This window comes from Oncorhynchus clarkii, unplaced genomic scaffold, assembly GCF_045791955.1.
Source record: "Oncorhynchus clarkii lewisi isolate Uvic-CL-2024 unplaced genomic scaffold, UVic_Ocla_1.0 unplaced_contig_1070_pilon_pilon, whole genome shotgun sequence".
Lineage (NCBI taxonomy): Eukaryota > Metazoa > Chordata > Actinopteri > Salmoniformes > Salmonidae > Oncorhynchus > Oncorhynchus clarkii.
The window spans coordinates 62880-81394 of NW_027261022.1; the positions used below are offsets into that span (position 1 = coordinate 62880).

General features: G+C 43.9%; 27 non-coding genes and 5 pseudogenes across 27 annotated transcripts; all 32 read right to left on the bottom strand.

The window, feature by feature from the left end:
* Positions 1–300: 300 nt before the first annotated feature.
* Positions 301–419, bottom strand: LOC139403726 (5S ribosomal RNA; annotated as a pseudogene).
* A 177-nt stretch (positions 420–596) lies between these two features.
* LOC139403688 (5S ribosomal RNA) lies at positions 597–715 on the bottom strand. Its single transcript, XR_011633673.1, has one exon. It is a non-coding gene; the product is annotated as a 5S ribosomal RNA (ribosomal RNA).
* Positions 716–891: 176 nt separating this feature from the next.
* On the bottom strand, positions 892–1010 carry LOC139403689 (5S ribosomal RNA). The gene has a single exon (XR_011633674.1). It is a non-coding gene; the product is annotated as a 5S ribosomal RNA (ribosomal RNA).
* A 177-nt stretch (positions 1011–1187) lies between these two features.
* On the bottom strand, positions 1188–1306 carry LOC139403690 (5S ribosomal RNA). Its single transcript, XR_011633675.1, has one exon. It is a non-coding gene; the product is annotated as a 5S ribosomal RNA (ribosomal RNA).
* Positions 1307–1566: 260 nt separating this feature from the next.
* On the bottom strand, positions 1567–1685 carry LOC139403585 (5S ribosomal RNA). The gene has a single exon (XR_011633574.1). It is a non-coding gene; the product is annotated as a 5S ribosomal RNA (ribosomal RNA).
* A 177-nt stretch (positions 1686–1862) lies between these two features.
* On the bottom strand, positions 1863–1981 carry LOC139403691 (5S ribosomal RNA). Its single transcript, XR_011633676.1, has one exon. It is a non-coding gene; the product is annotated as a 5S ribosomal RNA (ribosomal RNA).
* A 177-nt stretch (positions 1982–2158) lies between these two features.
* LOC139403692 (5S ribosomal RNA) lies at positions 2159–2277 on the bottom strand. The gene has a single exon (XR_011633677.1). It is a non-coding gene; the product is annotated as a 5S ribosomal RNA (ribosomal RNA).
* A 177-nt stretch (positions 2278–2454) lies between these two features.
* On the bottom strand, positions 2455–2573 carry LOC139403693 (5S ribosomal RNA). The gene has a single exon (XR_011633678.1). It is a non-coding gene; the product is annotated as a 5S ribosomal RNA (ribosomal RNA).
* A 177-nt stretch (positions 2574–2750) lies between these two features.
* LOC139403694 (5S ribosomal RNA) lies at positions 2751–2869 on the bottom strand. Its single transcript, XR_011633679.1, has one exon. It is a non-coding gene; the product is annotated as a 5S ribosomal RNA (ribosomal RNA).
* Positions 2870–3046: 177 nt separating this feature from the next.
* On the bottom strand, positions 3047–3165 carry LOC139403695 (5S ribosomal RNA). The gene has a single exon (XR_011633680.1). It is a non-coding gene; the product is annotated as a 5S ribosomal RNA (ribosomal RNA).
* Positions 3166–3363: 198 nt separating this feature from the next.
* LOC139403696 (5S ribosomal RNA) lies at positions 3364–3482 on the bottom strand. Its single transcript, XR_011633681.1, has one exon. It is a non-coding gene; the product is annotated as a 5S ribosomal RNA (ribosomal RNA).
* A 177-nt stretch (positions 3483–3659) lies between these two features.
* Positions 3660–3778, bottom strand: LOC139403697 (5S ribosomal RNA). Its single transcript, XR_011633682.1, has one exon. It is a non-coding gene; the product is annotated as a 5S ribosomal RNA (ribosomal RNA).
* A 177-nt stretch (positions 3779–3955) lies between these two features.
* LOC139403699 (5S ribosomal RNA) lies at positions 3956–4074 on the bottom strand. The gene has a single exon (XR_011633684.1). It is a non-coding gene; the product is annotated as a 5S ribosomal RNA (ribosomal RNA).
* A 177-nt stretch (positions 4075–4251) lies between these two features.
* Positions 4252–4370, bottom strand: LOC139403700 (5S ribosomal RNA). Its single transcript, XR_011633685.1, has one exon. It is a non-coding gene; the product is annotated as a 5S ribosomal RNA (ribosomal RNA).
* Positions 4371–4547: 177 nt separating this feature from the next.
* LOC139403701 (5S ribosomal RNA) lies at positions 4548–4666 on the bottom strand. The gene has a single exon (XR_011633686.1). It is a non-coding gene; the product is annotated as a 5S ribosomal RNA (ribosomal RNA).
* A 177-nt stretch (positions 4667–4843) lies between these two features.
* On the bottom strand, positions 4844–4962 carry LOC139403702 (5S ribosomal RNA). Its single transcript, XR_011633687.1, has one exon. It is a non-coding gene; the product is annotated as a 5S ribosomal RNA (ribosomal RNA).
* Positions 4963–5139: 177 nt separating this feature from the next.
* On the bottom strand, positions 5140–5258 carry LOC139403704 (5S ribosomal RNA). Its single transcript, XR_011633688.1, has one exon. It is a non-coding gene; the product is annotated as a 5S ribosomal RNA (ribosomal RNA).
* Positions 5259–5518: 260 nt separating this feature from the next.
* On the bottom strand, positions 5519–5637 carry LOC139403727 (5S ribosomal RNA; annotated as a pseudogene).
* A 177-nt stretch (positions 5638–5814) lies between these two features.
* Positions 5815–5933, bottom strand: LOC139403705 (5S ribosomal RNA). The gene has a single exon (XR_011633689.1). It is a non-coding gene; the product is annotated as a 5S ribosomal RNA (ribosomal RNA).
* Positions 5934–6110: 177 nt separating this feature from the next.
* Positions 6111–6229, bottom strand: LOC139403706 (5S ribosomal RNA). Its single transcript, XR_011633690.1, has one exon. It is a non-coding gene; the product is annotated as a 5S ribosomal RNA (ribosomal RNA).
* A 177-nt stretch (positions 6230–6406) lies between these two features.
* On the bottom strand, positions 6407–6525 carry LOC139403707 (5S ribosomal RNA). Its single transcript, XR_011633691.1, has one exon. It is a non-coding gene; the product is annotated as a 5S ribosomal RNA (ribosomal RNA).
* A 177-nt stretch (positions 6526–6702) lies between these two features.
* Positions 6703–6830, bottom strand: LOC139403729 (5S ribosomal RNA; annotated as a pseudogene).
* Positions 6831–7007: 177 nt separating this feature from the next.
* LOC139403708 (5S ribosomal RNA) lies at positions 7008–7126 on the bottom strand. The gene has a single exon (XR_011633692.1). It is a non-coding gene; the product is annotated as a 5S ribosomal RNA (ribosomal RNA).
* Positions 7127–7303: 177 nt separating this feature from the next.
* LOC139403709 (5S ribosomal RNA) lies at positions 7304–7422 on the bottom strand. Its single transcript, XR_011633693.1, has one exon. It is a non-coding gene; the product is annotated as a 5S ribosomal RNA (ribosomal RNA).
* A 260-nt stretch (positions 7423–7682) lies between these two features.
* LOC139403722 (5S ribosomal RNA) lies at positions 7683–7801 on the bottom strand (annotated as a pseudogene).
* Positions 7802–7978: 177 nt separating this feature from the next.
* Positions 7979–8097, bottom strand: LOC139403711 (5S ribosomal RNA). Its single transcript, XR_011633695.1, has one exon. It is a non-coding gene; the product is annotated as a 5S ribosomal RNA (ribosomal RNA).
* A 177-nt stretch (positions 8098–8274) lies between these two features.
* LOC139403712 (5S ribosomal RNA) lies at positions 8275–8393 on the bottom strand. Its single transcript, XR_011633696.1, has one exon. It is a non-coding gene; the product is annotated as a 5S ribosomal RNA (ribosomal RNA).
* A 177-nt stretch (positions 8394–8570) lies between these two features.
* Positions 8571–8689, bottom strand: LOC139403713 (5S ribosomal RNA). Its single transcript, XR_011633697.1, has one exon. It is a non-coding gene; the product is annotated as a 5S ribosomal RNA (ribosomal RNA).
* Positions 8690–8942: 253 nt separating this feature from the next.
* Positions 8943–9061, bottom strand: LOC139403728 (5S ribosomal RNA; annotated as a pseudogene).
* Positions 9062–14533: 5472 nt separating this feature from the next.
* trnat-ugu (transfer RNA threonine (anticodon UGU)) lies at positions 14534–14605 on the bottom strand. Its single transcript has one exon. It is a non-coding gene; the product is annotated as a tRNA-Thr (tRNA).
* Positions 14606–16027: 1422 nt separating this feature from the next.
* On the bottom strand, positions 16028–16099 carry trnat-ugu (transfer RNA threonine (anticodon UGU)). The gene has a single exon. It is a non-coding gene; the product is annotated as a tRNA-Thr (tRNA).
* A 542-nt stretch (positions 16100–16641) lies between these two features.
* On the bottom strand, positions 16642–16713 carry trnaa-ugc (transfer RNA alanine (anticodon UGC)). The gene has a single exon. It is a non-coding gene; the product is annotated as a tRNA-Ala (tRNA).
* Between the last annotated feature and the right edge of the window lie 1802 nt (positions 16714–18515).

Here is an 18515-nt window from a genome sequence, read left to right on the forward strand (position 1 = left end):
AAGTGCTGTTCTCAAAAGCAGTATTATTGGCCTATATTCAAGATTAACATGCCTCTACCAATCTCCAAAAACAACACAAACAATTCTATATATACAAATATATACATATGCCAAAATGCACTCTTGCAGGCTTAGATATTTCTGTAGCCATAAGTTATAACTGTAGCCATAATTTGTAGCACAGATTGTTGGATGAAATACAAACTAACCTTGCTTACTTATTTCAAAGCGAGGGCACATATTTCAGCCTTGTGGGAAAAAACGGACAAAGAGTTGAAATTCCACAAGGCAGTGACAAAAAGCTTACAGCACCTGGTATTCCTAGGCGGTCTCCCATCCAAGTACTAACCATACCCGACCCTGCTTAGCTTCCGAGATCGGACGAGATCAGGCGTACTCAGGCCGGTGTGGCCGTAAGCGAAAGCTAATCTCAAAAAGTGGATGAAATTGCATATACTGTAGCCATAATTTGTAGCACAGATTGTTGGATGAAATACAAACTAACCTTGCTTACTTATGTCAAAGCGAGGGCACATATTTCAGCCTTGTGGGAAAAAACGGACAAAGAGTTGAAATTCCACAAGGCAGTGACAAAAAGCTTACAGCACCTGGTATTCCCAGGCGGTCTCCCATCCAAGTACTAACCAAGCCCGACCCTGCTTAGCTTCCGAGATCGGACGAGATCAGGCGTACTCAGGCCGGTGTGGCCGTAAGCGAAGCTAATCTCAAAAAGTGGATGAAATTGCATATACTGTAGCCATAATTTGTAGCACAGATTGTTGGATGAAATACAAACTAACCTTGCTTACTTATGTCAAAGCGAGGGCACATATTTCAGCCTTGTGGGAAAAAACGGACAAAGAGTTGAAATTCCACAAGGCAGTGACAAAAAGCTTACAGCACCTGGTATTCCCAGGCGGTCTCCCATCCAAGTACTAACCAAGCCCGACCCTGCTTAGCTTCCGAGATCGGACGAGATCAGGCGTACTCAGGCCGGTGTGGCCGTAAGCAAAAGCTAATCTCAAAAAGTGGATGAAATTGCATATACTGTAGCCATAATTTGTAGCACAGATTGTTGGATGAAATACAAACTAACCTTGCTTACTTATGTCAAAGCGAGGGCACATATTTCAGCCTTGTGGGAAAAAACGGACAAAGAGTTGAAATTCCACAAGGCAGTGACAAAAAGCTTACAGCACCTGGTATTCCCAGGCGGTCTCCCATCCAAGTACTAACCAAGCCCGACCCTGCTTAGCTTCCGAGATCGGACGAGATCAGGCGTACTCAGGCCGGTGTGGCCGTAAGCAAGAAACTATCTCTTGGTGCACTATGTAAAGTCAAAGTGAGCCTGATTAACAGCTGTTGCATTTTCACCATTTAGATAAGCATCTTTGTGTCACTCAAAAAGTGGAAGAAATTGCATATACTGTAGCCATAATTTGTAGCACAGATTGTTGGATGAAATACAAACTAACCTTGCTTACTTATTTCAAAGCGAGGGCACATATTTCAGCCTTGTGGGAAAAAACGGACAAAGAGTTGAAATTCCACAAGGCAGTGACAAAAAGCTTACAGCACCTGGTATTCCCAGGCGGTCTCCCATCCAAGTACTAACCAGGCCCGACCCTGCTTAGCTTCCGAGATCGGACGAGATCAGGCGTACTCAGGCCGGTGTGGCCGTAAGCGAAAGCTAATCTCAAAAAGTGGATGAAATTGCATATACTGTAGCCATAATTTGTAGCACAGATTGTTGGATGAAATACAAACTAACCTTGCTTACTTATGTCAAAGCGAGGGCACATATTTCAGCCTTGTGGGAAAAAACGGACAAAGAGTTGAAATTCCACAAGGCAGTGACAAAAAGCTTACAGCACCTGGTATTCCCAGGCGGTCTCCCATCCAAGTACTAACCAAGCCCGACCCTGCTTAGCTTCCGAGATCGGACGAGATCAGGCGTACTCAGGCCGGTGTGGCCGTAAGCAAAAGCTAATCTCAAAAAGTGGATGAAATTGCATATACTGTAGCCATAATTTGTAGCACAGATTGTTGGATGAAATACAAACTAACCTTGCTTACTTATGTCAAAGCGAGGGCACATATTTCAGCCTTGTGGGAAAAAACGGACAAAGAGTTGAAATTCCACAAGGCAGTGACAAAAAGCTTACAGCACCTGGTATTCCCAGGCGGTCTCCCATCCAAGTACTAACCAAGCCCGACCCTGCTTAGCTTCCGAGATCGGACGAGATCAGGCGTACTCAGGCCGGTGTGGCCGTAAGCGAAAGCTAATCTCAAAAAGTGGATGAAATTGCATATACTGTAGCCATAATTTGTAGCACAGATTGTTGGATGAAATACAAACTAACCTTGCTTACTTATGTCAAAGCGAGGGCACATATTTCAGCCTTGTGGGAAAAAACGGACAAAGAGTTGAAATTCCACAAGGCAGTGACAAAAAGCTTACAGCACCTGGTATTCCCAGGCGGTCTCCCATCCAAGTACTAACCAAGCCCGACCCTGCTTAGCTTCCGAGATCGGACGAGATCAGGCGTACTCAGGCCGGTGTGGCCGTAAGCGAAAGCTAATCTCAAAAAGTGGATGAAATTGCATATACTGTAGCCATAATTTGTAGCACAGATTGTTGGATGAAATACAAACTAACCTTGCTTACTTATGTCAAAGCGAGGGCACATATTTCAGCCTTGTGGGAAAAAACGGACAAAGAGTTGAAATTCCACAAGGCAGTGACAAAAAGCTTACAGCACCTGGTATTCCCAGGCGGTCTCCCATCCAAGTACTAACCAAGCCCGACCCTGCTTAGCTTCCGAGATCGGACGAGATCAGGCGTACTCAGGCCGGTGTGGCCGTAAGCGAAAGCTAATCTCAAAAAGTGGATGAAATTGCATATACTGTAGCCATAATTTGTAGCACAGATTGTTGGATGAAATACAAACTAACCTTGCTTACTTATGTCAAAGCGAGGGCACATATTTCAGCCTTGTGGGAAAAAACGGACAAAGAGTTGAAATTCCACAAGGCAGTGACAAAAAGCTTACAGCACCTGGTATTCCCAGGCGGTCTCCCATCCAAGTACTAACCAAGCCCGACCCTGCTTAGCTTCCGAGATCGGACGAGATCAGGCGTACTCAGGCCGGTGTGGCCGTAAGCAAAAGCTAATCTCAAAAAGTGGATGAAATTGCATATACTGTAGCCATAATTGTAGCACAGATTGTTGGATGAAATAGCACAGATTGTTGGATGAAATACAAACTAACCTTGCTTACTTATGTCAAAGCGAGGGCACATATTTCAGCCTTGTGGGAAAAAACGGACAAAGAGTTGAAATTCCACAAGGCAGTGACAAAAAGCTTACAGCACCTGGTATTCCCAGGCGGTCTCCCATCCAAGTACTAACCAAGCCCGACCCTGCTTAGCTTCCGAGATCGGACGAGATCAGGCGTACTCAGGCCGGTGTGGCCGTAAGCGAAAGCTAATCTCAAAAAGTGGATGAAATTGCATATACTGTAGCCATAATTTGTAGCACAGATTGTTGGATGAAATACAAACTAACCTTGCTTACTTATGTCAAAGCGAGGGCACATATTTCAGCCTTGTGGGAAAAAACGGACAAAGAGTTGAAATTCCACAAGGCAGTGACAAAAAGCTTACAGCACCTGGTATTCCCAGGCGGTCTCCCATCCAAGTACTAACCAAGCCCGACCCTGCTTAGCTTCCGAGATCGGACGAGATCAGGCGTACTCAGGCCGGTGTGGCCGTAAGCAAAAGCTAATCTCAAAAAGTGGATGAAATTGCATATACTGTAGCCATAATTTGTAGCACAGATTGTTGGATGAAATACAAACTAACCTTGCTTACTTATGTCAAAGCGAGGGCACATATTTCAGCCTTGTGGGAAAAAACGGACAAAGAGTTGAAATTCCACAAGGCAGTGACAAAAAGCTTACAGCACCTGGTATTCCCAGGCGGTCTCCCATCCAAGTACTAACCAAGCCCGACCCTGCTTAGCTTCCGAGATCGGACGAGATCAGGCGTACTCAGGCCGGTGTGGCCGTAAGCAAAAGCTAATCTCAAAAAGTGGATGAAATTGCATATACTGTAGCCATAATTTGTAGCACAGATTGTTGGATGAAATACAAACTAACCTTGCTTACTTATGTCAAAGCGAGGGCACATATTTCAGCCTTGTGGGAAAAAACGGACAAAGAGTTGAAATTCCACAAGGCAGTGACAAAAAGCTTACAGCACCTGGTATTCCCAGGCGGTCTCCCATCCAAGTACTAACCAAGCCCGACCCTGCTTAGCTTCCGAGATCGGACGAGATCAGGCGTACTCAGGCCGGTGTGGCCGTAAGCGAAAGCTAATCTCAAAAAGTGGATGAAATTGCATATACTGTAGCCATAATTTGTAGCACAGATTGTTGGATGAAATACAAACTAACCTTGCTTACTTATGTCAAAGCGAGGGCACATATTTCAGCCTTGTGGGAAAAAACGGACAAAGAGTTGAAATTCCACAAGGCAGTGACAAAAAGCTTACAGCACCTGGTATTCCCAGGCGGTCTCCCATCCAAGTACTAACCAAGCCCGACCCTGCTTAGCTTCCGAGATCGGACGAGATCAGGCGTACTCAGGCCGGTGTGGCCGTAAGCGAAAGCTAATCTCAAAAAGTGGATGAAATTGCATATACTGTAGCCATAATTTGTAGCACAGATTGTTGGATGAAATACAAACTAACCTTGCTTACTTATGTCAAAGCGAGGGCACATATTTCAGCCTTGTGGGAAAAAACGGACAAAGAGTTGAAATTCCACAAGGCAGTGACAAAAAGCTTACAGCACCTGGTATTCCCAGGCGGTCTCCCATCCAAGTACTAACCAAGCCCGACCCTGCTTAGCTTCCGAGATCGGACGAGATCAGGCGTACTCAGGCCGGTGTGGCCGTAAGCAAAAGCTAATCTCAAAAAGTGGATGAAATTGCATATACTGTAGCCATAATTTGTAGCACAGATTGTTGGATGAAATACAAACTAACCTTGCTTACTTATGTCAAAGCGAGGGCACATATTTCAGCCTTGTGGGAAAAAACGGACAAAGAGTTGAAATTCCACAAGGCAGTGACAAAAAGCTTACAGCACCTGGTATTCCCAGGCGGTCTCCCATCCAAGTACTAACCAAGCCCGACCCTGCTTAGCTTCCGAGATCGGACGAGATCAGGCGTACTCAGGCCGGTGTGGCCGTAAGCAAGAAACTATCTCTTGGTGCACTATGTAAAGTCAAAGTGAGCCTGATTAACAGCTGTTGCATTTTCACCATTTAGATAAGCATCTTTGTGTCACTCAAAAAGTGGAAGAAATTGCATATACTGTAGCCATAATTTGTAGCACAGATTGTTGGATGAAATACAAACTAACCTTGCTTACTTATTTCAAAGCGAGGGCACATATTTCAGCCTTGTGGGAAAAAACGGACAAAGAGTTGAAATTCCACAAGGCAGTGACAAAAAGCTTACAGCACCTGGTATTCCTAGGCGGTCTCCCATCCAAGTACTAACCATACCCGACCCTGCTTAGCTTCCGAGATCGGACGAGATCAGGCGTACTCAGGCCGGTGTGGCCGTAAGCAAAAGCTAATCTCAAAAAGTGGATGAAATTGCATATACTGTAGCCATAATTTGTAGCACAGATTGTTGGATGAAATACAAACTAACCTTGCTTACTTATGTCAAAGCGAGGGCACATATTTCAGCCTTGTGGGAAAAAACGGACAAAGAGTTGAAATTCCACAAGGCAGTGACAAAAAGCTTACAGCACCTGGTATTCCCAGGCGGTCTCCCATCCAAGTACTAACCAAGCCCGACCCTGCTTAGCTTCCGAGATCGGACGAGATCAGGCGTACTCAGGCCGGTGTGGCCGTAAGCGAAAGCTAATCTCAAAAAGTGGATGAAATTGCATATACTGTAGCCATAATTTGTAGCACAGATTGTTGGATGAAATACAAACTAACCTTGCTTACTTATGTCAAAGCGAGGGCACATATTTCAGCCTTGTGGGAAAAAACGGACAAAGAGTTGAAATTCCACAAGGCAGTGACAAAAAGCTTACAGCACCTGGTATTCCCAGGCGGTCTCCCATCCAAGTACTAACCAAGCCCGACCCTGCTTAGCTTCCGAGATCGGACGAGATCAGGCGTACTCAGGCCGGTGTGGCCGTAAGCGAAAGCTAATCTCAAAAAGTGGATGAAATTGCATATACTGTAGCCATAATTTGTAGCACAGATTGTTGGATGAAATACAAACTAACCTTGCTTACTTATGTCAAAGCGAGGGCACATATTTCAGCCTTGTGGGAAAAAACGGACAAAGAGTTGAAATTCCACAAGGCAGTGACAAAAAGCTTACAGCACCTGGTATTCCCAGGCGGTCTCCCATCCAAGTACTAACCAAGCCCGACCCTGCTTAGCTTCCGAGATCGGACGAGATCAGGCGTACTCAGGCCGGTGTGGCCGTAAGCGAAAGCTAATCTCAAAAAGTGGATGAAATTGCATATACTGTAGCCATAATTTGTAGCACAGATTGTTGGATGAAATACAAACTAACCTTGCTTACTTATGTCAAAGCGAGGGCACATATTTCAGCCTTGTGGGAAAAAACGGACAAAGAGTTGAAATTCCACAAGGCAGTGACAAAAAGCTTACAGCACCTGGTATTCCCAGGCGGTCTCCCATCCAAGTACTAACCAAGCCCGACCCTGCTTACCCTGCTTAGCTTCCGAGATCGGACGAGATCAGGCGTACTCAGGCCGGTGTGGCCGTAAGCAAAAGCTAATCTCAAAAAGTGGATGAAATTGCATATACTGTAGCCATAATTTGTAGCACAGATTGTTGGATGAAATACAAACTAACCTTGCTTACTTATGTCAAAGCGAGGGCACATATTTCAGCCTTGTGGGAAAAAACGGACAAAGAGTTGAAATTCCACAAGGCAGTGACAAAAAGCTTACAGCACCTGGTATTCCCAGGCGGTCTCCCATCCAAGTACTAACCAAGCCCGACCCTGCTTAGCTTCCGAGATCGGACGAGATCAGGCGTACTCAGGCCGGTGTGGCCGTAAGCGAAAGCTAATCTCAAAAAGTGGATGAAATTGCATATACTGTAGCCATAATTTGTAGCACAGATTGTTGGATGAAATACAAACTAACCTTGCTTACTTATGTCAAAGCGAGGGCACATATTTCAGCCTTGTGGGAAAAAACGGACAAAGAGTTGAAATTCCACAAGGCAGTGACAAAAAGCTTACAGCACCTGGTATTCCCAGGCGGTCTCCCATCCAAGTACTAACCAAGCCCGACCCTGCTTAGCTTCCGAGATCGGACGAGATCAGGCGTACTCAGGCCGGTGTGGCCGTAAGCAAGAAACTATCTCTTGGTGCACTATGTAAAGTCAAAGTGAGCCTGATTAACAGCTGTTGCATTTTCACCATTTAGATAAGCATCTTTGTGTCACTCAAAAAGTGGAAGAAATTGCATATACTGTAGCCATAATTTGTAGCACAGATTGTTGGATGAAATACAAACTAACCTTGCTTACTTATTTCAAAGCGAGGGCACATATTTCAGCCTTGTGGGAAAAAACGGACAAAGAGTTGAAATTCCACAAGGCAGTGACAAAAAGCTTACAGCACCTGGTATTCCCAGGCGGTCTCCCATCCAAGTACTAACCATACCCGACCCTGCTTAGCTTCCGAGATCGGACGAGATCAGGCGTACTCAGGCCGGTGTGGCCGTAAGCAAAAGCTAATCTCAAAAAGTGGATGAAATTGCATATACTGTAGCCATAATTTGTAGCACAGATTGTTGGATGAAATACAAACTAACCTTGCTTACTTATGTCAAAGCGAGGGCACATATTTCAGCCTTGTGGGAAAAAACGGACAAAGAGTTGAAATTCCACAAGGCAGTGACAAAAAGCTTACAGCACCTGGTATTCCCAGGCGGTCTCCCATCCAAGTACTAACCAAGCCCGACCCTGCTTAGCTTCCGAGATCGGACGAGATCAGGCGTACTCAGGCCGGTGTGGCCGTAAGCGAAAGCTAATCTCAAAAAGTGGATGAAATTGCATATACTGTAGCCATAATTTGTAGCACAGATTGTTGGATGAAATACAAACTAACCTTGCTTACTTATGTCAAAGCGAGGGCACATATTTCAGCCTTGTGGGAAAAAACGGACAAAGAGTTGAAATTCCACAAGGCAGTGACAAAAAGCTTACAGCACCTGGTATTCCCAGGCGGTCTCCCATCCAAGTACTAACCAAGCCCGACCCTGCTTAGCTTCCGAGATCGGACGAGATCAGGCGTACTCAGGCCGGTGTGGCCGTAAGCGAAAGCTAATCTCAAAAAGTGGATGAAATTGCATATACTGTAGCCATAATTTGTAGCACAGATTGTTGGATGAAATACAAACTAACCTTGCTTACTTATGTCAAAGCGAGGGCACATATTTCAGCCTTGTGGGAAAAAACGGACAAAGAGTTGAAATTCCACAAGGCAGTGACAAAAAGCTTACAGCACCTGGTATTCCCAGGCGGTCTCCCATCCAAGTACTAACCAAGCCCGACCCTGCTTAGCTTCCGAGATCGGACGAGATCAGGCGTACTCAGGCCGGTGTGGCCGTAAGCAAGAAACTATCTCTTGGTGCACTATGTAAAGTCAAAGTGAGCCTGATTAACAGCTTTTCACCATTTAGATAAGCATCTTTGTGTCACTCAAAAAGTGGAAGAAATTGCATATACTGTAGCCATAATTTGTAGCACAGATTGTTGGATGAAATACAAACTAACCTTGCTTACTTATTTCAAAGCGAGGGCACATATTTCAGCCTTGTGGGAAAAAACGGACAAAGAGTTGAAATTCCACAAGGCAGTGACAAAAAGCTTACAGCACCTGGTATTCCTAGGCGGTCTCCCATCCAAGTACTAACCATACCCGACCCTGCTTAGCTTCCGAGATCGGACGAGATCAGGCGTACTCAGGCCGGTGTGGCCGTAAGCAAAAGCTAATCTCAAAAAGTGGATGAAATTGCATATACTGTAGCCATAATTTGTAGCACAGATTGTTGGATGAAATACAAACTAACCTTGCTTACTTATGTCAAAGCGAGGGCACATATTTCAGCCTTGTGGGAAAAAACGGACAAAGAGTTGAAATTCCACAAGGCAGTGACAAAAACCTTACATCCTGACAGGACGAGCAGGAGTGGAGGTAATGGGATCAATAGAAACCTCTACCCCCTTCTCAGTCAGATAGATGGAACATTTCAGCTTGCACAAGAGATCTCTCCCAAGGAGGTTGATTGGGCAATTTGGACAGTATAGGAACTGATGCCTCAGGTTTGATTGGCCCCATGTAAAGAGCAACGGAACGGTTTTGTTTTGTGCTTCGGGTGCCCCAGATACCCCCACCACCTGTATTGATTCCGAAGAGAGTGGTTGACGGGTTCTTATAGTACGTACATCCAGTATCTACCAGGAATTCGTGGGTCACTCCTTCCACCTCACACATCACGGTGGGTTCTGTGTGAAGGGGAAAAACCTGACCCTCCCTCCCGTCCGGTGGTGGTGGGCATCTTCAGGACCAAGGGGCATAGTCGTGCGACATGCCCTGGAACGGAGGTGGTGGTTGCTGATTTGGGTCTGGAGTAGGGTGGTTGTATGCAGGTTGAAGGGGAACACGTGGTTGATACATCATTGGGCGGACTCCTCTTCCTCTTGGTGAGTATCCTCTTCCCCTGTTTGCCATCCAGTGGTTTTGGGCCGCTGTCATTGGATATGGGCATTGTCGAGCCATATGTCCACCCTGCTTACAGTTATAACAGCTCGCCCATGGTGCAGTGTGACGTAGTTGCTGTCCCCCCGGCAACTGATAGCCTTGTGTAGGTGGTAGATAGTGTGGAGGTGGCGCCATGAGATGGGGCGTCTCCCGGTGTTGAAGAGGCAGGGAAATTCCCTGTGTGGGGGGGTGTTGTTTCTGTATCATTTGGGAAACAGTTTTCTCAATGATTTGTGTGATATCAGGAGGTTCCTCCGACATCATCTGTTTCTTGGGTTTCTCCCCCTTTTGGGCTTCTTTTATCTGAAGTTTCAGAAGTTGTACCTGTAGGGACTGAACTTGTGTATCCGCTCCACCCTTTTCCTTGTTAAATTGGGTGATGTGGTGATGCACATGGGAGTTAAACTGAGCTAACGGTAGCGCCATCAGCCCCACTGTGCCCCTTAGTTTTATACAGACTTCATTCTGGGTTCCGTTCACCACCATTTCCTTCCACATGCTGAGTGTGGTAGCAGTGTGATCATATGGGTCTTCATGAACGGTTCTCCATGTTGTCTTTGCTCTATCCAGGTAGGCTGCTGGTTGTTCCCCTGGATTGATGGTGAACGATGACAGGGTTGAGTGGTTTCGTTCGGTAGGGTATGCTCTTCTCAACTCAGCCCATAACTGAGTTCGGAATCGTTCTAGACCTAGTGCAGCTGGGCCCGTGGCCAGATCTGCGTCTCTTATGAGAGCCATCATGGTAGTATGGTCTGTAGCTCTGGCCAACAGGGCCTTCATGTCTCCCAGACAGAGGCGTAGGCCAGAGGTAAGAGTCTGTAGTTGGAGGAGCCATACAGAGGCACCCCCATGCAGACTGGGCAACTGTTCCATTAAAGTGGTGAGGTCTGTCATTTTCCAGGGTTGGTACTCTTCGTATTCTCCACCAGGAGTGGGCCTTAACGGCATTTGGAAACCTGTCCTTTCAGTCTCTCCATGTAGGGGATCCCAGTCCGCTCTGGATGAGACTCCCCTGCTTCTTAGTTCTGAGAGCCTTACGGACTGTCTGACAGGTTCGATCAGGTCCGTCACTTTTCCTAGCATCACCCCTTCCACATGGAATGTGCCCCCTCCTTGTTTCGCTTCATCTATCATAGTTCTGGCTTTGGCTAGTGAGTTCCGGGTGTCCCGATCCATTTCCTCCTCATCCAGTCCAGATTTATTTTCGCTTTCATCGTCTTTACTGGGGTGTTCTCTTGATGAAGCCCTGACGGAACATTTTCCTTGTGACACCCACGACCCTTGATCATCTTCTTTACCTCTGCGTCCGTACCACTCTGTGTTCGGAGTGGAGGAGAACTGAATAAGATCGTGGCCTTCTCTCTTTAGGAGGCCCGTTTGTGATTCACCTTCCCTTCCTTGTGGGTGGTTCAGCAGGGACCCACCTGGGCCTTGTAGTGCTGTGGGGCTTGAGCAATCGGGCCTTTCTTCACAGACGAGGTGGCCTTCTTGAATCCCCACAGTCATGTTCCCTTTTAGCTGTCCTCCCTGCACCATGAAGACCGGGGCCTGTATTGCTGCTGGTGTGGTGTGGGTTTTAAATGGGTTGTATGCAAATGGATTTTGTGAATAGGGAGGTGGCACTTCAATCTTCTCTTCCTGTGGCAGTGGCGGGTATAGAGAGAGCGGGGCCGATGGGGTGGTCACGGTGGGCGGTGGTGTGTTGTGGTCGTTGTTTGTGCCTTCTCTGACGTCATCTGAGGCCCCAGCCAGCACCCCCATCATATCAGGTTTCTTTTGTGGGCGTGTCCTTTTTGTCTCCTCTATTGCCCATGTCCCTATTCTCAGCTCCGCCTCCGCTCTCTCTCTCTCCTTCGTTCCTTCCTTCTTGAGAAAATGGCTGCTATTTTTTTTTTCCTCACTCTCTCTCCCGTGCCTGACTGCCTCCTCTAATTCTCTTTCCATAGTGCTGAGTTGTTCCCTGGATGGGGCAACTCCACTAATGTAACCTGCCTGGGTCCATCTTAGCCTAATTTCCCCCCATATCTTCTTTATTGTTTTATATTCCTGTTTTCCTCCCGCCCTTTCCTGTATTTTCTGATCTAAATATTCATTGAATTTGAGTTTGGGAACGGTAGTTGAAGCCATATTGTCGATTCACTGTGTCTGGGTCCGATAAAAATAATGTAAAACAATTAAAAAATTAACAATAATAAAAAAAATTTTTTTTTTTTTTTTAAATAAAAAATAAAAATAAAAATAATAATATAAAATAAAATAAAACAATTAAACGTGCTAACACGACATTGCGCTATGGCCCTCAGCAACTATGTGCACTTAGCCCGTCACTTGGTCGAAACCAGCGATGTATCCCTGGTGCCCACACAGACTTATCTCTCGTGATTCACCCTCGTGCACACAGAGCTTTGTAAAATTACTGGACTATAATATCGAAAAGGGATATTCGCGAGATAATCATGCGTCTAGGGTATTTTACTGGAGTAATTTTACAGGTTCACACATTTCTACTGCCTGGCGAAATGTTAGTGTCCCAAACGCCTACTTTTGGGTCAATGTCAATGCATTCAGATGCCTTCTATAATATTTGGCAAAATAATTCTAGGCAACCCCAACAGCACAAAGAGAACAGAAACCAATTCGTTACACGGCACGGCGGCCGCACAGCCCCGCCCAAACTTTTGACTCGGCGGTCAAATTTAGAGCCGGTGGTCAGTATCCCTCGGTCTCATGGAACGGTGAATCAGTGACATTAATCTGGAGAGATCAGGTTTAATTCCTTCACTCCTAGTCCAATTATTTAGCTTGTTAACTGTTGCTCCTAGTGGGATGCTACTCCACTAGTTACAGTCTTAAATATACGTCTCGATCAATTAACAAAACATTTCATCATCTCATTCATATTTCATTTCACTGAGTTATCGAATCCCTCACCGTAACACCTAAACGATTGCCAAATCGAAAATTGCCAGCCTATTTGGACCCGATTAAAACAGTGCATCACATTCCATCAAATTCTGTTATCAAATCCTTCACCGTAACACCTAGTCGATTTACATATCCACTACTGTCCAGCCTATTTGGATTAAATTTTAAACAATATATCACATCATATCACATTCTGTCCTCCAATTCCTCACCACGACACCCAGTAATTTTATTATTGTTGCAGGACTATTTGAATCAGATTTGAACAATATATTTACACAGATATCATTATGCAAATGCCTTTGGTTATCGGAACAATTTTCATAAATTTAACGGCAATTCATACTCACGCACTCAGTACTTCTGACCATAATTTGGATATTGATTATACTATAATATGCAGAATTCGATTAAACTGGTTCTGCTTACCTTATAATGTCGAGCTCTTTGGTCAGTTTCCTGAGGCGAGTTGAATCCCCGATGGCTCCTGTAGACAGGTCGCCCGTCCTTCTAGAATCTGTCGTCAACTTGTCTTTTCTCTCATCAAATCTATGGACCGAATTCATGGATTTCAACCATCCTCTGCTACCATTTTGTTAATGAATTAATTATAGGAGAAACAAGACCAAGATGAGACTCTGGACAAGGCGGATACGGTATATTTGAGGCACTTTAATCTAGCATAGTAATATTTGGCAAACGTGCAGCACGGCTCTTATCGTCCACTCTTAGGGAGGTTTCGGAAAAAGAGGGCGTAACACATATTTGGGCAGTACATTTATACATTGAAATGACGTAGGTAGATTCTAGTAGTCCTGGCTCCTGGTTGGTTGTTCGTAGGTGATAGACAGTCCTCTCCAGCCTGTTGTCAGTATCCCATTGGTTCTTGACAGAGTTCTTTGTCTTTGTAGCCCATCCCAAAGGGTTTGGAGCAGTGTATATTCATGGGTTATCAGTGTGTTTAACAACAGTCCGTGAATGCGTCATTACATGTTTTAATATGTTATTACAACATGAGTAAAATGAAAATGTCTGCAAGTATTCAGAGGGGTTTGAATACCTGCTAAATACAGCGACTAAGTCGCTAAGTTGGCAACACTGAAAGTTAGTGAGGGAAATATGTCTCCAGCTTCAGCGATTTTTGCAATTCGTTCCAGTCATTGTCAGCAGAGAACTGGAAGGAAAGGAGGCCAAAGGAGGTGTTGGCTTTGGGGATGACCAGTGAGATATACCTGCTGGAGCGCGTGCTACGGGTGGGTGTTGTTATCGTGACCAGTGAGCTGAGATAAGGCGGAGCTTTACCTAGCATAGACTAAAAAGATGACCTGGAACCAGTGGGTCTGGCGACGAATATGTAGCGAGGGCCAGCCGACTAGAGCATACAGGTCGTAGTGGCCTGTATGCTCTAGTCGGCTGGCCCTCGCTACAATTCAATACAAAGCTTCCATAAACGTCGAACAAGGCTTGAACCCAGGATTGAACCCATGTGCTTCAGTTTACAAAAACAGATGACTTAGCACATCTATTTCCTTCTTAAAATGTCAACATTCTGGAAAGTAGAGTTGTGCAAAAGCTAATTTCACAACTAAATATACTCATCAGAGAATTTGGGGATTAACTTTAGAGCGCATGCATTTCAAGTATTAGCTCTACCGTAGAGGCACATCCCCTTACTATATCATAGCAGGGTTGCCATTTTAAGGAAACTTTTTTTTCTTCAAAGTCCTCCAGTGAAAGAACCTTCCCATGGTACCAGCTATTTTTCAGTAAGGCACAGATGGGATTTGAACCCATGATCTTCGGTTTACAAGACCGACGCCTTACCGCTTGGCCACCATGCCACTCTATACTGCAAGATATTTATCAACATTCTGGAAAGTAGTAGTTGTGTAATGTGAATTTGGCACACAAATAACATCTCTGTTTCCTGTGAGAATTTTAACATTCTGAAAAGTAGGAGTTGTGTAATGTGAATTTGGCACACAAATACTCAGTGGAGAACCTTGGGATTGAACCAAGGACCTCATACTAAAATAGCATGCACTCCCCCTCTGAGCTTCGATCCCATTTTATTTGCAGATAAAATGCAATATTAATACAATGTACTTTTTATATACACCACTCCATTGAAGCTACAATGAAATGATAGCAGCAATTCTAAATACAAGCAAGTATGGACAGTCATCTAACCCATGAACTTCAGTTTTTGAAAATGATGCAATTGAAGTTGGCAACCATGCCACTTCTGTTCCATAAATGTACGAACAGGGATTGAACACATGTTCTTCAGATTACAAGAGCAAATTATTTAGCACATCTCTGTATCCTGCTGAGAATTTCAACATTCTGGAAAGTAGGAGATGGGCCATTGCAAAAATTTTGGCTGTCCTAAAAGTCGCTAAAAGTTGCTAAATGATGTCATCACCTAATTTGCATAATTGTCAATGTGCATGTAATTGTGATGGACACTGTAGGAGTGAGGAATAACATTGTGGAAGAGACAAAAGGTGAGTAAAATTAAAATGTCTGCAAGTATTCAGAGGGGTTTGAATACCTGCTAAATACAGCGACTAAGTCGCTAAGTTGGCAACACTGAAAGTTAGTGAGGGAAATATGTCTCCAGCTTCAGCGATTTTTGCAATTCGTTCCAGTCATTGTCAGCAGAGAACTGGAAGGAAAGGAGGCCAAAGGAGGTGTTGGCTTTGGGGATGACCAGTGAGATATACCTGCTGGAGCGCGTGCTACGGGTGGGTGTTGTTATCGTGACCAGTGAGCTGAGATAAGGCGGAGCTTTACCTAGCATAGACTAAAAAGATGACCTGGAACCAGTGGGTCTGGCGACGAATATGTAGCGAGGGCCAGCCGACTAGAGCATACAGGTCGTAGTGGCCTGTATGCTCTAGTCGGCTGGCCCTCGCTACAATTCAATACAAAGCTTCCATAAACGTCGAACAAGGCTTGAACCCAGGATTGAACCCATGTGCTTCAGTTTACAAAAACAGATGACTTAGCACATCTATTTCCTTCTTAAAATGTCAACATTCTGGAAAGTAGAGTTGTGCAAAAGCTAATTTCACAACTAAATATACTCATCAGAGAATTTGGGGATTAACTTCAGAGCGCATGCATTTCAAGTATTAGCTCTACCGTAGAGGCACATCCCCTTACTATATAATAGCAGGGTTGCCATTTTGAGGAAACTTTTTTTTCTTCAAAGTCCTCCAGTGAAAGAACCTTCCCATGGTACCAGCTATCTTTCAGTAAGGCACAGATGGGATTTGAACCCATGATCTTCGGTTTACAAGACCGACGCCTTACCGCTTGGCCACCATGCCACTCTATACTGCAAGATATTTATCAACATTCTGGAAAGTAGTAGTTGTGTAATGTGAATTTGGCACACAAATAACATCTCTGTTTCCTGTGAGAATTTTAACATTCTGAAAAGTAGGAGTTGTGTAATGTGAATTTGGCACACAAATACTCAGTGGAGAACCTTGGGATTGAACCAAGGACCTCACACTAAAATAGCATGCACTCCCCCTCTGAGCTTCGATCCCATTTTATTTGCAGATAAAATGCAATATTAATACAATGTACTTTTTATATACACCACTCCATTGAAGCTACAATGAAATGATAGCAGCAATTCTAAATACAAGCAAGTATGGACAGTCATCTAACCCATGAACTTCAGTTTTTGAAAATGATGCAATTGAAGTTGGCAACCATGCCACTTCTCTTCCATAAATGTACGAACAGGGATTGAACACATGTTCTTCAGATTACAAGAGCAAATTATTTAGCACATCTCTGTTTCCTGCTGAGAATTTCAACATTCTGGAAAGTAGGAGATGGGCCATTGCAAAAATTTTAATGGAGAAGCTGGGGATTGAACCCACGACCTCATACATGCAAAGCATGCGCTCTACCACTGAGCTACATCCCCTTTCTGGGAAATAATTTTTTTTTTTTTTTTTTTTTTTTAATTTCACCTATAATTAACCAGGTAAGCTAGTTGAGAACAAGTTTTCATATTCAACTGCGACCTGGCCAAGATAAAGCAAAGCAGCGCAACACAAACAACAACACAGAGTTACAGATGGAATAAACAAGCGTACAGTCAATAACACAATAGAAGAAAGTCTATATACAGTGCGTGCGAAAGGAGGTAAGGCAATAAATAGGCCATAGTAGCGAAGTATTTACAATTTAGCAAATTAACACTGGAGTGAGAGATGAGCAGTTGATGATGTATCTGAATGAGGAAAGCTAGTGATTTTTAACAAGTACAAGGATACTCTTTCCTTCAATCTTGCGATGCCGAATCAGACATAATATTTCTCAGGTCTTGGGAAATTGCATAACATGTACGAATTAGCTGAGCTAATGAAATTAAACAACCCTATTTGACATCATACAGACTTTGCTAAGCAACAGTAGACATCAAAGTTGTCCGAATGAACCTGTCCGAATGAGGAAAGCTAGTGATATTTAACAAGTAAGAAGAGACCTTTTCCCTCAATCTTGCGATGCAGAATCAGACACGATAATTCTCAGGCCTTGAAATATTAGATTATTAAAGATTAATAACACTGTCTTAGCATTTCAAAGCAACAAGAACAATGCCTTATTTCGGGAAATTGCAAACATGTCCATATTAGCAGATTTAATTAAATTAAACGACCACGAAAATGCCTCAAAACCTACATTTTCTGTTTCGAAGTAAGATGCCTTATCCACGAGGCAACACCTTCTACTCCATATTCTCCGATATGACATCAAACAGACGTTGCTTAGCAACAACAGACATCAAAATTGTGAACCTATCCGAATGAGGAAAGCTAGTGATATTTTACAAGTAGGAAAAGACTATGTCCCTCAATCTTGCTGTGCCGAATCAGACATAATATTTCTCAGGTCTTGCAGTCTTAGATTATTAAAGTTGAAGAACAATGTCCAAGCTTTTCAAAGCAACAAGACCAATGCCTTATTTCGGGAAATTGCAAACATGTTCAAATAAGCTGAGCTAATGAAATTAAACAACCAAGACAGGAATCGAACCCTCAATCTTCTGATTTGTAGTCAGACTCCTTATCCATTAGGCCACGCAGTCTATGTGATACAACCCTATTTGACATTATACAGACTTTGCTATGCAACCATAGACATCAAAATTGTGAACCTGTCCGAATGAGGAAAGCTAGTGATATTTAACAAGTAAGAAGAGACCTTTTCCCTCAATCTTGCGATGCAGAATCAGACACAATAATCCTCAGGCCTTGCAATATTAGATTATTAAAGATTAATAACAGTGTCTTAGCATTTCAAAGCAACAAGACCAATGGCTTATTTAGGGAAATTGCAAACATGTACAAATTAGCTGAGCTAATGAAATTAAACGACCCTATTTGACATCATACAGACTTTGCTATGCAACCATAGACATAAAAATTGTGAACCTGTCCGAATGAGGAAAGCTAGTGATATTTAACAAGTAAGAAGAGACCTTTTCCCTCAATCTTGCGATGCAGAATCAGACACAAAAATTCTCAGGCCTTGCATTCTTAGATTATTAAAGTTAAATAACAATGTCCAAGCAACAAGACTTATTTCGGTATATTGCAAACATGTTCAAATTAGCTGAGCTAATAAAATTAGACTACCACTAAGGGAGTCGAACCCTCAATCTTCTGATTCGAGGTCAAACGCCTTATCAACAACAGACATCAAAGTTGTGAACCTGTCCGA